This window comes from Pinus tabuliformis, chromosome J (assembly GCF_031772625.1).
Source record: "Pinus tabuliformis cultivar Carrire ecotype Pingquan chromosome J, CPIR1, whole genome shotgun sequence".
Classification (NCBI taxonomy): Eukaryota; Viridiplantae; Streptophyta; class Pinopsida; order Pinales; family Pinaceae; genus Pinus; species Pinus tabuliformis.
In genome coordinates this window covers 898,677,144-898,692,784 of record NC_142295.1, presented here as the reverse complement: position 1 = coordinate 898,692,784, position 15,641 = coordinate 898,677,144, and the positions used below count along the sequence as shown (strand labels likewise).

Below are 15,641 nucleotides of genomic sequence, written 5' to 3'. Positions count from 1 at the left end.
AGGGACATGGATCCGTTATCCTCACTCCTGAACAACAAAGGGCTGAATTTGAAAGACAACAGAGAGAATGGAGAAGGAAGAGAGAGGAAGAAGCAAAACAAGAAAATGATAGGAAGCTAGAAAATGACCGAAAAAGACAAGAAGATGGACTTGACCAAGAAACTACTTTCGGTTTTCCGATAGTAGATACAAGTGCAATACTAGGAGAAGAAGTAAAAATGAAAAACATTCCACCTTCTGTATTGCCAAACTTCTATGGAATGTCTACAGAAGATCCTGATTCATTCATGTTTGAATTTGATATCTTATGTAGAACATATGGATATACTGATGATGTTCATAAACTTCGTCTTTTTCCTGCAACATTAAAAGCAGCAGCTTTAAAATGGTTTATGGGTTTAGGAGAACAAACAATAGCCTCTTGGGATGATATGCGAACCGTCTTCCTTAAGAAATACCAAGCTTATTGTAGATCTAGAGATTCAAAGGAAGATGTGTTTAGAATGACACAACAAGAAGATGAAAGTTTAGAAGAATATTTAGAAAGATTCGCATATAATCTTCAGAAATCTAAACAACATTCTCTAACTCAAGAAATTGTTCGCACAATCTTTCTCAAAGGTGTAAGGGATGAATACCTTGAAATTTTGAATGTGATGGGCAAAGGAGACATTTCAAACCTTCCATTCGATGAAATTGTCGAGTTATGTCAGAAATATTCTAGAGGAAGATCAAAAACCAGAAGAAGGGAAGTGAGTTCCAAAGCAGCAAAGTTAGCTGCAGGAGGGATAACCAGAGCTGAAATAGGAAGTCTATTGGAAAATTTCAAAATAGATCTTTTGAGTACATTAGGGACACAAGTGGATGTGCTAAAGGCAAACAAGAAGAAGGAAGAATAAGAACAAGCCTTAGCAATATTTTGTTCAAAATGTAAAAAGAAACATCCTTTGAGAGACTGTCCTTTGGATAGTATTCAGGTTTGTGGTCTTTGTACAGGCAATCATTCCACGGAGAGTTGTGTAAAATTGAAAGAGTTACAAATGAACTCAATGGAAGAAGTGCCAGGAACAGAAGGTTTCTATTATGTTGCACCACGGAGACCATGGCCACCTAGAATGCCTCAACCAAATCAGCCACAATTCCCTCAGCAAAATTATGCTTATCCACCTTATAATCCTTGGACCCCTCCAATGCCATGGCAAGCTTGGCCTCCAAAACAATATTCACAACAACCTGCACAAGGTTGGAGAGGATATAGTTATGGAAACCAACAACCTCAACAGTATCAACAACAATACCAGCAACAAAATCAACAACCATTTGCATATCCACAATATCTGCAATCCATACCCTTTCAACAACAACATTCTATATATCCGCCATCCATCCCATTTCCACAACAGAATCCTCCATCGTTGTTGACCCAACCACAACAATTACAGCTACCTGCAAATCAACCCAGACCAACTCAACTGCCAGCCCAACCAATGGCCAATCCAAATAACAGGGTGGACAAATCTGCATACACTGTAGAGGAAGCAGCATGTTTTCCTACATATTCAATCCTTCCTCTTGATGATGTCCATCTAAGGTCTGGAAAAGTACTTAAAAGGATTCTCCTCCAATTATAGAAGAACCAACTGAACAAGGAGAATCATCTGAAACATCACAAACTGAGGTACAAAATCAGAAAGGAAAAAATGTTACAACACAAGCACCAGCTTATCCTGAAAGGTTGGTGGAGCAACAAAACCAAATAACCCTTCCTGAATTTGATATCTTAGATGAGTTAAAAAATGCATGTGTCAAAATTCCTTTGTTAAAAGTAATTAAAGAAATACCAATATATGCAAAAACAATAAAGGAATTGTGCATTCGGAAAGAAAGAAAGAAAAAGGATCCTACAACAATCCAAGTCATTGGTAAATTAGCAAGTCTCATGTCTACTCAAACCATAGTAGAAAAATATATTGATCCTGGTATCCCAATGGTTACCATATCAATAAATAATTTCTCTGTACCAAACACATTAATAGACTTGGGAGCAGCTATAAACGTAATGACAATGGAGACAATGAAAACTTTGCAATTAAACAACATTAGATCAACTTCAACAGTCTTGGAATTAGCAGATAGATCTAAAGTTGTTCCTAAAGGAATGTTAAAAGATATCATAGTCTCCTTGGATTCATGGGAGTATCCTGTTGACTTCCTGATCTTGCAACCAAAGACAAACTTAGGAGGACATCCTCTGATTTTAGGCAGACCCTGGTTAGCCACTGTTGATGCGTTCATAGGATGCAGATCTGGAAGCATGATAATTTCACATGGAGATGAAAGGAAACATATCACTCTTTATTCACCTGCACAAACCACTTCTTTAGAATCAATACTTGAAACTCAAGAAAAGCAACAAACAAAAGCAGTTTTAAGTATAAATCAATTCTTTGATTTTAGAGAAGAAGAAGAGAATGAAGATTTGATGGACCTTTTTATCTCAGAACCAAGTATCTCAGAGCAGCTTAGAGAAGCTCAATATGAAGCTGCAAACGAACTTTTGAATCAATGTTTTCAGGAAACCTGTACTATTCAAACTTTGCGGAAAACTTTTATAGACATTTTTCCTGTAAACACTGTCTCCACTCCTACAACAAAAACAATTGAGGTATATCCTGGAAAGCAATTAAACATTGGAAATCAATTGCAATCAGCACAAGAGCAAGAGGTAATTGCACTATCACAAAAATATTCAAAAGCTTTTGCTTGGGATTATACTGATATGCAGGGAATTCATCCTAGCACATGTATCCAACACATCTACACAAATGACCAGCTTAAACCTGTAAGACAACCTCAAAGACGAATGAATATGATGATGAAGGAAATAGTGAAAGTGGAGTTACAAAAATTGTTGCAAGTTGGATTCATTTATCCTATTTCAGATAGTCATGGGTTTCTCCACTGGTTATTGTGCCAAAGAAAAATGGAAAATGGAGGGTATGTGTAGACTACCGAGAATTAAACAAAGCTACACTCAAAGATCATTTTCCTCTACCTTTCATTGATCAAGTGTTAGACTCATTAGCTAGCAAGAAATTTTTCTCCTTCTTAGATGGGTTTAGCGGATACAATCAGATAAGAATAGTAGAAGAAGACCAAGACAAAACAATATTTACATGCCCATGGGGAACCTATGCATATAATGTTTTGCCATTCGGTCTATGCAATGCACCTGCAACTTTTCAAAGAGCAGTACTCGCAATATTTGCTGATCTAATTCATGAATGTGTAGAGGTCTACATGGATGATTTCACAGTTTATGGAAACACATACAATGATTGTTTAAATAACCTTGAGAAAGTCTTGAAGCGATGCATTGAAACAAATTTGTCATTAAGCAATGAGAAATGCTATATGATGTTGACAGAGGGAATAGTTCTGGGACACCACATTTCTGCTTCAGGAATAAAGGTGGATCCAGCCAAGATCCAAGTCTTAGTAAACTTAATGCCTCCTACAACACAGAAAGAGGTTAGAAGTTTCTTAGGCTATGCAGGCTATTATAGACGATTTATTGAAAACTTTAGTAAAATAGCCCAACCTCTGTTCAAATTATTAGCAAAAGGCATTGAATTTCATTGGACAAATGATTGTCAAAATGCATTTCAAATTCTGAAAGAGAAATTGTCTGTTGCCCCCATTCTTCGTGGACCAAATTGGTCTTTACCATTCCATATCTCAACTGATGCATCTGATACAGCAATAGGTGCCTCTTTGGGACAGAAAGAGAACTTGTTTACTTATGTAATATATTTCATCAGTAAAAATCTAACACCTGCAGAAATGAACTACACAGTCACGGAACGAGAAATGTTAGTTGTTATACATGCAGTCAATAAATTCCGGCACTATATAACAGGATATAAAGTTTTCATCCATACTGATCATTCAAAAATCAAATATTTGATGAACAAACCAATCACTAATGGACGAATAACAAGATGGCTACTATTACTACAAGAATTTAATATCATAATACAAGACTGGCCAGGAAGAGAGAATCAAGTGGCTGACTTTCTGTCCCGCATACACTCACCCTCTGATCCAAATCCACTTGTAGATAACTTTCCTGATGAACATTTGTTTGCCATCACAGTTAAAACACCATGGTTTGCAGATATTGCAAACTATTTGTCATCTGGAAGGTTTCCAGCTCAATTCACTAAAAAGCAAAAACACAAAATTGTTAGAGCAAGCTCTCGATATACATGGGTCAATGGTGATCTATTTTATACTGGTTCAGATCTAATAATTAGAAAATGCGTACGAGAAGATGAAATATTAGACATTCTAAGAGCATGTCATGATGAACCCTGTGGTGGCCATTTTGCAGATAAACGAACGGCATATAAGGTGCTGCAGATAGGCTATTGTTGGCCATCCATCTTCAGAGACTCTAAGAAGTATGTCAAGCAATGTGATAGCTGCCAAAGAACAGGACGACCAATAACATCAGATGAAATGCCACTGAAGCCACAGGTTCTCATAGAACCATTTGAGCAGTGGGCACTTGACTTTGTTGAACCCATCAATCCACCATCAAATGGGAAGAGGTACATCTTAGTATGTACAGACTATGTAACCAAATGGGCAGAAGCAAAAGCAGTTAACAGGGCAACAGAAGATACAGTGGTCACCTTTCTTTTTGAAGAAATCTTTGTCAGATATGGAGTACCTAGACAAATTGTAACAGATCAAGGAACACAGTTTACATCAAAGTTGGTACGAGATCTAACAGAGAAATACAAGATCAAGCACAGGAAATCAACACCATATCATCCACAAGCAAATGGTCAAGTCGAATCAACAAATAAAGTCCTGGAAAATATTATGACCAAGACAGTACACATGAATAGAAAAGACTGGTCTGAAAAATTAAAGGATGCGCTCTGGGCCTATAGGATCACTTGGAAAACAACAACTGGTTTCAGTCCATACCAGTTAGTATATGGGAAGGAAGCCTTACTTCCTATAGAGTTTCAGATACATACATACAGACTAGCAGCTGAACTAGGACTCGACTTGACAGAAGCACAACAGCAGCGGATCATGGAACTGAATCAGTTGGATGAGCATCGTCAGCAAGCTATGGAACATACTACATTAGTGCAACAACAAAGAATGAAGTGGCACAACAGATACATCAAAACAAAGACATTTCACAAGGGAGACTAGGCATTGCTTTTCGACTCCAAATTCAAAGACTTCAAAGCAAAGTTTACAACACACTGGCTAGGCCCATATGAAACTGATGAAATCTTTGACAATGGAGCAGTAAGGATCAAGACAATCGACCAGGATTCCACCTCATTTATAGTGAATGGACATAGGCTCAAAGTTTATAATAGGCCTATCAGTAAAGAAGCATTTATGAAACAACTGATCGAAGACACAGAACTGGAACTCATGGCGCCAGATTCGCCATCTTCCAGTCCACTAGTTGAATAAAAAAAAAAAAAAAATGAAAAAAACATAATAAAAAAAAAAAAAAAACATCAAAATAAATAAATTGTTTGCAAGTGAAAACCAGGCAACTGGCACATTGCAAGCATGAATTCATAGGGGAAAACCAGGGTCACTTGGACTCTATGAATTCTTTCTACTTGTTCTACAGTTCTCTGATCTCTTTACTGCAGGTACACTCCACCAAAATCTACTTGTTCTACAGTTCTCTGATCTCTTTACTGCAGGTACACTCCACCAAAATGACTTGAGGACAAGTCAACTCTTCAACAAGGGGGGAGACTTGCATTTGCTCTTTAAGTGGACAGCTGAAGTTGCAACCATCAGCTCTTTAGCTGGAAACAAGACCTGTATTGTCAATAGAAGGACCTGATATACCAAATCATTGCCAGGGGACCTGAAAGACCTGCCAATGTCAACACAACATGTGCATCTTTTGCAAGCAGAAAAAGGGACCTGAAACAATGCATCATTACAGAGGGACCTGATTATCAAGTCAAGATTAGAGCCTGAAGAACAAGGAGCAGCAATAAATTCTACATTGGAATCCATCTACTATCAATTAATTTCATCCACTTGCACAGCCATCATCAATAATTTCATCCACTTGCATAGCCATCATCCAGGGGAGTATACATACATGGTCATTTTGTACTTTAAAAATTCAAATTTTTCGTAGAAATTCTTAGTTTTTGTTAAATTGAAATTAGCACCTGAGGATCTCCATTATCATTTACATCCTATATTCCTATAACCCCTATACATTATAACCCTATTCCCTTTTATTTCCATACATTTCCCTCTTTTCACTAACCCTAATACCCCTAAGTAGTTTTCTTTGCAAGCTTAAAAAGGCCAAACTAGGACAACTTTCAACCTGCACATACAAGTTCATGCAACTCAGAGCATTAGTAATGGTAATAATTTTAAACATGACCCCAATGGTCATTTTAAAATTATAAAACTATGTTATATAAAGTCAAAACAAAAACAAAACATATGCGCTATATGGAAATCAAAACATATATATACCATAATATATATGGAAAATCAAATAATACATATACCAAAGGTTGACAAAGGGAGCGAATGCATTATCAAATGCGCACAAGGTATATGGTAAAGGGTATATATTCATGTTGCATATAAAAAAAATTCAAAGTAACGCGCATATGGTTCATATGGCATATGGTAAGGCATATAACATAGTCACAAAGTAAAGGTTCATGGACGATAATCAGACATGGTGGAAGGTCGAGAATGAACAAACGACAGAACGGTGGGTATCCAAACATCATAGCATAAGGTATCATTACACAGTCGGGTGACTGGTCAAGAGGACAGCCATGTAAGCCATGACCATTCAACCACCAATGAAATACATCGCGGTACAGTCGAAACGGTCATGAACACTAACCAAGCCATGAACAGTTTAAACCATAACCCTGTGTCGTGTTCAACTGTGATCTTCATCACTGCATAAGCTCAGAAATGGTGTTTGAAGCTGCCGCCCAGTGAAAAGAGAAGCGAATTGAGTCGGGGAAATTTAAAGAGGAGAGCTGTTCCGAAATTGATGTTTGCATAACGGATTTTCAGGGATTTATTGAGGTAAGGTGTGGTTGTTTTACAAGCTCAGCACAGTGAACCAAAGTTGAACTCGCAGTTGTTTTTAATAACGATTGTTTGTCTTGCCACCAGTCCAATTGAAACAGTTAAACCGAGGTTTGGAGCGCCGATATCCCTCCAGGTGCTCGGTGATCAAAGGTAAGCCGCAAACGTAGCCCCCAACTTGGTGATTTGCTGCATAAAAATTGGAATGAATCCTTAGTGGATCAGTATTCATTTAAATGTGACGGGTTTGCATGGTTAACACGTAGATTTTGGCAATAAATATGGAATTGTATGACTGTGCCATGTCAAACATAGCCCATAAACTAAGGAAATACACAATGCAGTATTGTTGAATGTGGAATGGCGGTGAATGTTAATAGGAGCGTTGTAGAATGCCATATAGTTGCGCGCTGTACATTTGTATTGATATATAGAAGCGCTGTGTGTTGCCATATAGTTGTGCGCCGATTGAAAACAAGCAGTCAAGCACCACATGCATCCCTTGCTGCGCACTGATTCATATCAAAACAGAGGATTGTTATGTTGAATGTCCAACGCCATTTTGATGAAGGGAATGTATATCAAATTGTTTGAATATGCTGTGTATGTTTTGTTTTGAGCCGAGAATTTTTTTTTAGACAGCCGAGAGCGGTGTTGCAAATCTTTCATGAGCCGAGGATTGTATTTTGCCAAAAAAATATTTGTGATTTGTTTTTAAGGCCGTGAGCATGATTTCAAATGCAATTATGTCTATTCATTTTTAGAGGCTGAGCGTAATGCTAAGATTGAATCGCCCTCGTGCTCATAGCTTTGATTGCACCTGAGTATAGTTGACATAAGGCCGAGGCCGTGCGCATCATTTTTGCACAGTACACAGTCAAATTTAAAAAAAAAATGATGATATATTGGGTTAGGCCGAGAGCATTTTTGTACATTTGTTAGTGAGGCCGAGAGCCAAATATAGGTGCATTACACGGTTTTCATTGTTAAAACATAAACAGTCATCAATGATTTGAATTTTGGCAAAATAAAAGAGGATCAGGAGCATGAATGAACATCGTTTGTATGTATATTTTTGTTTTCAAGAACAGACGGCAGTATATTAACATGGTATACAGATATTTCTTGCATTGAACATGGGTTAAAACAGTGCTGTTGCAGAGGGCAGAGTCAAACAGAGGTGAATTAAGTTGATTGAAAAAGGAAGGTAAGGTTATTTGCCTTCAAAAATTTCATTTCGAAATCAAACAAATAATTGCATCTTTCTTTCAAAATGAAATTAGTAACAGTAGAGGAATTTATTCATTGGTTTACAGAAACAATGTCAGACAGAGTAGAGCCAAAATTCCGGATAGAGAGTTGAGGAAAGGAAACAATAGAAAAACTTTACCAAGCAGGGATGATCAGTTTCCTACAAAAATTTGATGGCCACTCTGAACAAATAACCAGAGAGTTTATAAACAATTTCAATCAAGACCAGACACGGGTGGGAGATGTCATTATTCCGGTAACCCAGGAATATCTTTCCCAAGCCTTAGATCTGCCCATGATAAGTGAGAAGTATTACAAAGGCCTGCACTTTAAAGAGAAAGCTTAGACTTTCTTTCTTGAGAAGAACCGAAAGGGGACATTTGACAGGACAAAAGGGATACCCAGGGAATGGTTTAATGAGCCATGGGGTGAGTTGGTTTTGGTTATCCAAAAATTCTTGACCTGTGATAGGGGGTATAGCATGGCTCACTTGTATCATGTCAGACTTCTGCAGCATATAAAAGGGGAGGATAGGATAAACATGCCTTATTTCATATATAGGAGCCTCTTGAGAATGATAGAAACAGTCAAACATGAACACAGGCCTAAAGCAGGACAGATATACCATCAAGGATTAATAAAAATCCTAGTTGAGTATCAGGTGAGATTACAGGGCATAGTGTGGCGAGAATTCATGTCTAAAAATAAATTCATTGAACAGGTTCATGAGGTACAGGACAAAACAGAGCAGGAAAACAGAGGAGTGATGAACTCACCCTTATATCCTAGAACAAGAGCCAAACAATAGAACAGCATGGCCATGCAAGAAAATGAAACATCTGTTATGTCTATTCCTAGGAAATTTAGGAGTAAGAGTCCTATTGACTTAGAGAAGGAAGTAGAAAAATATTCCCCAAGACAGCAAGAAGAAAATGATTTTGCACAAGAGGCATTTGAGAAGGATTCTTCCTATAATGATGCAGCAGCATCATCACTTATAAAAACAACACAGGACTTTGAGAGGGAACTTAACTTAGGAAGAATCAGAGATCTAACTGACCAATTGGAAATTAGCAAAATCTTAGAGAAGCAATTAAAGGAAGAAAATAAGGCAAATAAGAAAGATAATGCTAAATTGATCAAAGCAAATGAGAAACTGAATGAAGAATTGGGGAGGCTAAAGAGGAAAAATGATCTACTCTCTAAGCAAGCATTTAAGTGGCTAAAGGAAAAGAACATGTGGCAGGAAAAGTATGAAAAACAAAAGGTCAAAGCAGCTTTGTTTAGGGAGAGACATGATACAGGTTTGGATTGTTTGACCAGGGCGGCACAGCAGGAGGCATCTACAGGTACATCATCTACTACAGAAAGGCGAAGGTCAAAGAGGAACAAGCAAGCATGGGGACATGCTTGATGATAAGCAAGGGAGAGATGTTGAGCCTTAGTTTTGGTCTTATTTTTCCTCAAAGAAACTTACTTATCCATCTATTGTCCATCCATTTTCCCTTCATTTATCCTATTTTGATGTATATTTGATATCTATTCAGGTATTTAATTTTAATTTTTCAATTTCTAAAGTTTTTATGAAAATTTGGTTTTTAGTGCAAAATTGGCAGATTCAGAAATTCCCGTAATAGCTCTATGGTTGGTATGGTTGCAGGACACTTGGGCACGAATGGAATGCATGGATGGACAGTTGGGGAACTAGGACTAAGCCAACAATGCTTAGTTCGAACTGAACAAGCTTTATTAGGCCCATTTGGTGCTAGTCAACCATGACTAGTCATGCAGGAATCCCATAGAAATAGGGTTGTTTTGAGTTTTCATAGGAATGGTCATCTTTCTTGGGTTGGGGATAATGAATTCGACTTGGATAGGTGGATGAGAGTAGATGCGTTTGTTTGAGTGATTATAGATTAGTTTGTTCATGAGACTTCTTATTTAAAGCCAAAACTTTGATGGCTTATGTATTGATTTTGTGATATACTTTTATGCTGAGACATCTTTGGATTGAGAAGTAATTTGAAGACTTGTGTTATTATTATTTTGCTGTGCAATACTATGGATTTGTGACTGATCTAAGCTTCTGATATCACCTCTCAAAGTGTGCAAGGCAAGGGTGGAGGGCCCCCACTCCAAGCTAAGTACACTTCCATGATAAACTAGTTTTATTTCATTGTAATTTGGTTAATTGTAGCACTAGTTTTTCAAAGCTTTATTTCAGTTTTCTTTATGGTTTATGCATAGTGATTGATTTCATTTGTTAATAGCTTATTCATCACTTTATTGAGTTGAAAAAACAGATGTTCAAGTTGGACATCCCTTCTGCTAAATGATGAATCAAAACTAGTTTCTTTTGTTTACATGCAAGCAGTTTTATTTCCATTTAGATTTAGATATTGAGATGAATGAATTATGATGGAATATCTTATGTGTCTCTTAAGTTAAGAGCTTCTTTCATTTATAATTTATGCATCTTGAGCTTTTGGTTTCAATCTCTGATTCATTAAGTGATAATTGAGGTGAAGGTGGACTTCTTGAGGTCAAGAACCCTTTCAATGTTTTTCTCTTTTTGAGCTGATTGAATTAGAGTTATAAGATGTATTATCTTTAGCTTTTGAATAACTTATCTTTCAAGGTTTGGTTATATCTGATCTTCACATATAGTGAACTTGCCTCAAAGCATAAACAACCCAGATTGATAAGAAATAATTGTGTTAATTTAGGACCATAAATTAGCTCAACAATATGACTGAAGAAAAGAGTGAAGATGTATGGTTTCTAGATTCCGGGTGCAGTAACCATATGACAGGAAACATAGCCATGTTTTCTAAGTTAGATCAGAGTGTGAAATCACAAGTCACACTAGGGACTAATAGTAAAGTTTCTGTTATGGGAAAAGGAGCAGTAAATGTCTTAACAAGGAAATATGAAAAGAAAACCATAGCAGATGTTTATTATGTTCCTGGAATGAAATGTAACCTCTTAAGTATTGGACAGCTTATTCAAAAGGGGTACAATGTTTTCTTTGTGGATGATGTATGCATCATCATGGATAAAACACCCATCAAACAATGTATTGTTGAAGTAAAGATGACAAGGAACAAGATGTTCCCTCTCAGAATGACAACAGATTTAAAAAATGGAGAAGAAATAGCAGCAGTGACACAAGAGGTTTTCCAAAGCGAACCAAAAGATGAAAATTGGTTGTGGCACTTGAGATTTGGACATCTCAGCTTTGGAGGTCTTAACTTGTTGAATAAAAAAGGAATGGTAAGAGGATTACCATTGATAGAGAAACTAGACAGCCTTTGTTAAGGTTGTATCTTGGGGAAACAACACAGAGAAAGTTTTCTATCTGGGAAAAGCATAAGGGCAAAAGCACCCTTAGAGATTGTCCACTCAGATTTATGTGGACCGATGCAAACTCCATCACTTGCAAGCAGCCACTATATACTAACATTTATTGATGATTTTACTAGAAAAACTTGTGTTTATTTCCTGAAGAACAAAAGTGAAGTGTCTGAAAGATTTTGCAATTTCAAAGCACTTGTAGAAAACTAAAGTGGGCTGCTTATCAAAGTTCTAAGAACTGATAGAGGAGGTGAGTATATCTCCAAAGAATTTCTACGTTTTTGTAGAGAAAATGGAATTCAGTAGCAGTTTACCACTAGGTACACTCCGCAACAAAATGGAGTTGTCGAAAGGAAGAATAGGATAATTATGGATATTGCGAGGAATATGTTAAAGGCAAAGCATTTGCCAAATGATTATTGGGCTGAAGCTGTACACTGTGCAGCGTACATTTTGAATAGATGCCCTACAAAAGCAGTTATGAACAGAGTGCCGGAAGAAGCATGGAGTGGGACAAAGTAAGGAGTCACCTACATGAAAGTTTTTGGATGTGTGGCTTATGCACACATTCCAGATCAACTAAGGAAGAAGTTGGACAACAAAGGGGAGAAATGTATTTTCATTGGATACAGCAAGGAATCCAAAGCTTATAGGTTGTATAACTCATCCACCAAGAAGCTTATTGTGAGTAGAGATGTTTAGTTCATTGAGGAGGAAGCTTGGGATGGAAGCATAGAGAAGACAGTGAATGTTAAAAAATCTTTGTCACATGATGAAGATGATGAGGAGATGGCTAAAATACATCCCCAAATAGCAGCACCAACACAAGGGCAGCAAGAGACATCCTTGAGGAGAAATGAAAGTGCTTCTCCAAGCACACCACAAGGAGGAAATTCAAGTGCTTCCTCAAGCACTTGTACACCAAATGAAAGAGGTAAGAAGTTCAGAAATTTAAGTGACATTTATGAACAAGAGGCAACAAATGAAGGTATGAACTCTTTGTTTGCTTTATATTTTCATGTTGATGACCCTGTTCATTTCGAAGAAGCAATTAAGGATAGGAAATGGACAGAAGCTATGGATGAGGAGATCAATGCCATAGAAAGAAATAAGACATGGGATTTAGTTGAACTACCAAAAGGAAAAGAAGTCATGGGAGTTAAATGGGTCTACAAAACCAAGAGTAATGCTAAAGGCAAAATAGAAAGACACAAGGCAAGACTTGTTGTCAAAGGATATAAACAGCAGTATGGGAGAGACTATGAGGAAACTTTTGCACCGGTTGCTAGAATGGAAACCGTGAGAGCAGTGCTGTCCATAGCAGCACAAAACAAGTGGAAAGTTTACCAAATGGACGTGAAGTCAGCATTCCTAAATGGATTGTTAATGGAAGAGGTTTACATTGAACAACCTCTAAGCTATGAAAAGAAAAGCCAAGAGCACAAAGTGTGCAGATTGAAGAAAGCTCTTTATGGGCTAAAGCAAGCACCAAGAGCACGGTACAGTAGGATAGATTCTTATCTACTGGAAAATGGATTTGAAAAGTGTGAGGGAGAACCCACCCTCTACATCAAAGAAAAAGATGGTAAAATACTAATTGTTGTGTTATATGTTGATGATGTTATTTTCTCAAGTAATGATGATTATCTTACTGAAAATTTCAAAACAGTCATGAAAGAAGAATTTGAAATGACTGACATGGGTTTGCTGAGATACTTCTTAGGAATAGAAGTAGAACAAAATGGAAATGGGATTTTTATCTCACAAGCGTAATATGTTAATGAAGTGTTGAAAAGATTTAATATGCAGGAGAGCAAAGCAGCAATCACTCCCACAGTGATGAGATTAAAACTCAACAAAGAGAACAGTAGCAAGGATTTTGATCTTAGTTTGTACAAGAGCATAGTTGGCAGCCTCATGTATTTGACTGCAACTAGGCTGGATATAATGCATGTTGTTAGTTTGATTTCCAGATTCATGGAGAGGCCAAAAGAAGCACATTGGGAGGCAGCAAAAAGGATTCTGAAGTATGTCAAAAGTACTAAAAGGTTTGGCATTTTATATACTATTTCAGAATGTTCAGATTTAATTGGATACACTAATAGTGATTGGGCTGGAAGTGTAGATGATCGGAAAAGCACATCCGGTTATGTTTCTCACATGGGTTTAGGAGCCATTTCATGGGCTTCTAAAAAACAGCCTATTGTAGCATTGTCTACAGCAGAGGCAGAATATGTAGCAGCTATAGCAGCAGCATGTCAAGCAATTTGGATGAGAAGGATGTTAAGGAGTTTATGCCAAGAGCAAGCAAAAGGAACTGTGATTTTTTGTGACAATAGCTCAGCTATTGCATTATCCAAGAATTCTGTGTTTCATAAGAGAACGAAACACATTGACACAAAGTTTCATTACATCAGGGAATTGGTAAACAATGGAGAAATTGTTTTAAAACACTGCAGAACTCAGGAGCATATTGCAAACATTCTGACCAAACCATTGGGGCAGAAAAGTTTTGAGTTTTTAAGGAAATGTGTGGGTATGACTGATAACCCAGCAGTTGAAATTAAAGGGGAGTGTTGAAATGATAATTTAAACTATAGCGAAGGTTGAACAGCGACCGCAAATTTCCCAGAAAACCGCCAGTCTTTTCCCCGCACCGCTTTTCACCGAATAGTGGTATTCCTCCGGAGGTAGCGAGCATGCTCGGCAATGGACACGTGTCTGAGCAGTCCTTTCCAAAATAGCCTTTACCTGGCACATAAAGTCCGTGCGTTTTGGCTGTGCGATATTGCCGTCAGCCGTTCGATCAATGAGGGCAAGATCAATGGTTATGGCAGCGGTGACACAGTTTTTTTAATTTTCGGAAGGACCTTCATATGACTGTCAAGGCCGTATGACTGAATACGGATGCAGGGCTGATTGAAAAGCGTGGATGGATGTGGAGCAAAACCCATGTGAAGTAATTAATGAATATTTAATATGAATTTACCGTGGTTGGTAAATGTAGGTAGAACTTAATTCTATTGTTTTTGTTTTAATTCACGGATGTTTGTTATGGCACAAGTCAAAACAAAAAATGTTATGTTCTGTTTTTGTTTTTTGTTGAAATGCAATGTAGCACAGCAGCGTGCGAATTTTTTTTTGAGGATGTAATGTAATGCAAAAAAGGGGAATACGCAGCAGCGCATATGTAATGTAAAAAATTTACACACAACAGTGTAAAAGAAACTTGCAAGCTGAGACAGAGTAATTTTTCTCAGTGCAGAGACAGAGTATTTTTCTGGGTAATGCACAGCAGTGCAGAGGCAGAGGACTTTGATGTTTGTTTTTGATTTGCAGCTTCCGTGAGAGAATTTTGTAACAGTTAGTTTTATTAATGAATAGAAATCTTTTGTGTGTGTGAAACTATGTCCTCTGGAAACAATTTTTTTTGTTCCTCTGTGTTAAGAAACAAAGCATTATTCTCTATTCATTCTATTCTATAATTATCAGAAATTCCCAACAATATCCATGGCTTCAGAGTCTGCCAAGGCTGGAGGCTAGAAGCTACATTGAACATTACGGGACAAACGATAGTTGGCTTGGGAAAACCATGTATAGGTAAGATTGTAAAATTTATAATATTTGTTTCCAATATAATGTCGTTGAACCCAATATTGGTTTCAGCATGCTAAATAGTAAACCATTTGTATTTTAATGTATAATTGAGGGGAGCACGATGCCATATATTAACAACAACAAATATTTGGAACTAGCCAAATTGGACTTCAATAATGTGTAGTCTATACACCAAAAGGAGTTCCGCGAGCTTCGAAGGTGCTAGTATTGTTTAATTCGATGTTTCAATCATTTAAGCCAAGTATTGTTTAATTGAATGTTTCATTCATGTAAGTATAAGCTAA

At 37.2% G+C, this 15,641-nt stretch overlaps 1 protein-coding gene and 1 pseudogene across 1 annotated transcript in view; both read left to right on the top strand.

Annotated features, from left to right (window-relative positions):
* The window catches only part of LOC149229577 (monofunctional isopimaradiene synthase, chloroplastic-like), a 98,075-nt gene that overhangs the window by 21,814 nt on the left and 60,620 nt on the right, over positions 1–15,641 (top strand). The gene's annotated exons all lie outside the window — the stretch shown is intronic.
* Positions 1–15,641, top strand: part of LOC149229579 (monofunctional isopimaradiene synthase, chloroplastic-like) — a 32,557-nt pseudogene that overhangs the window by 10,355 nt on the left and 6,561 nt on the right.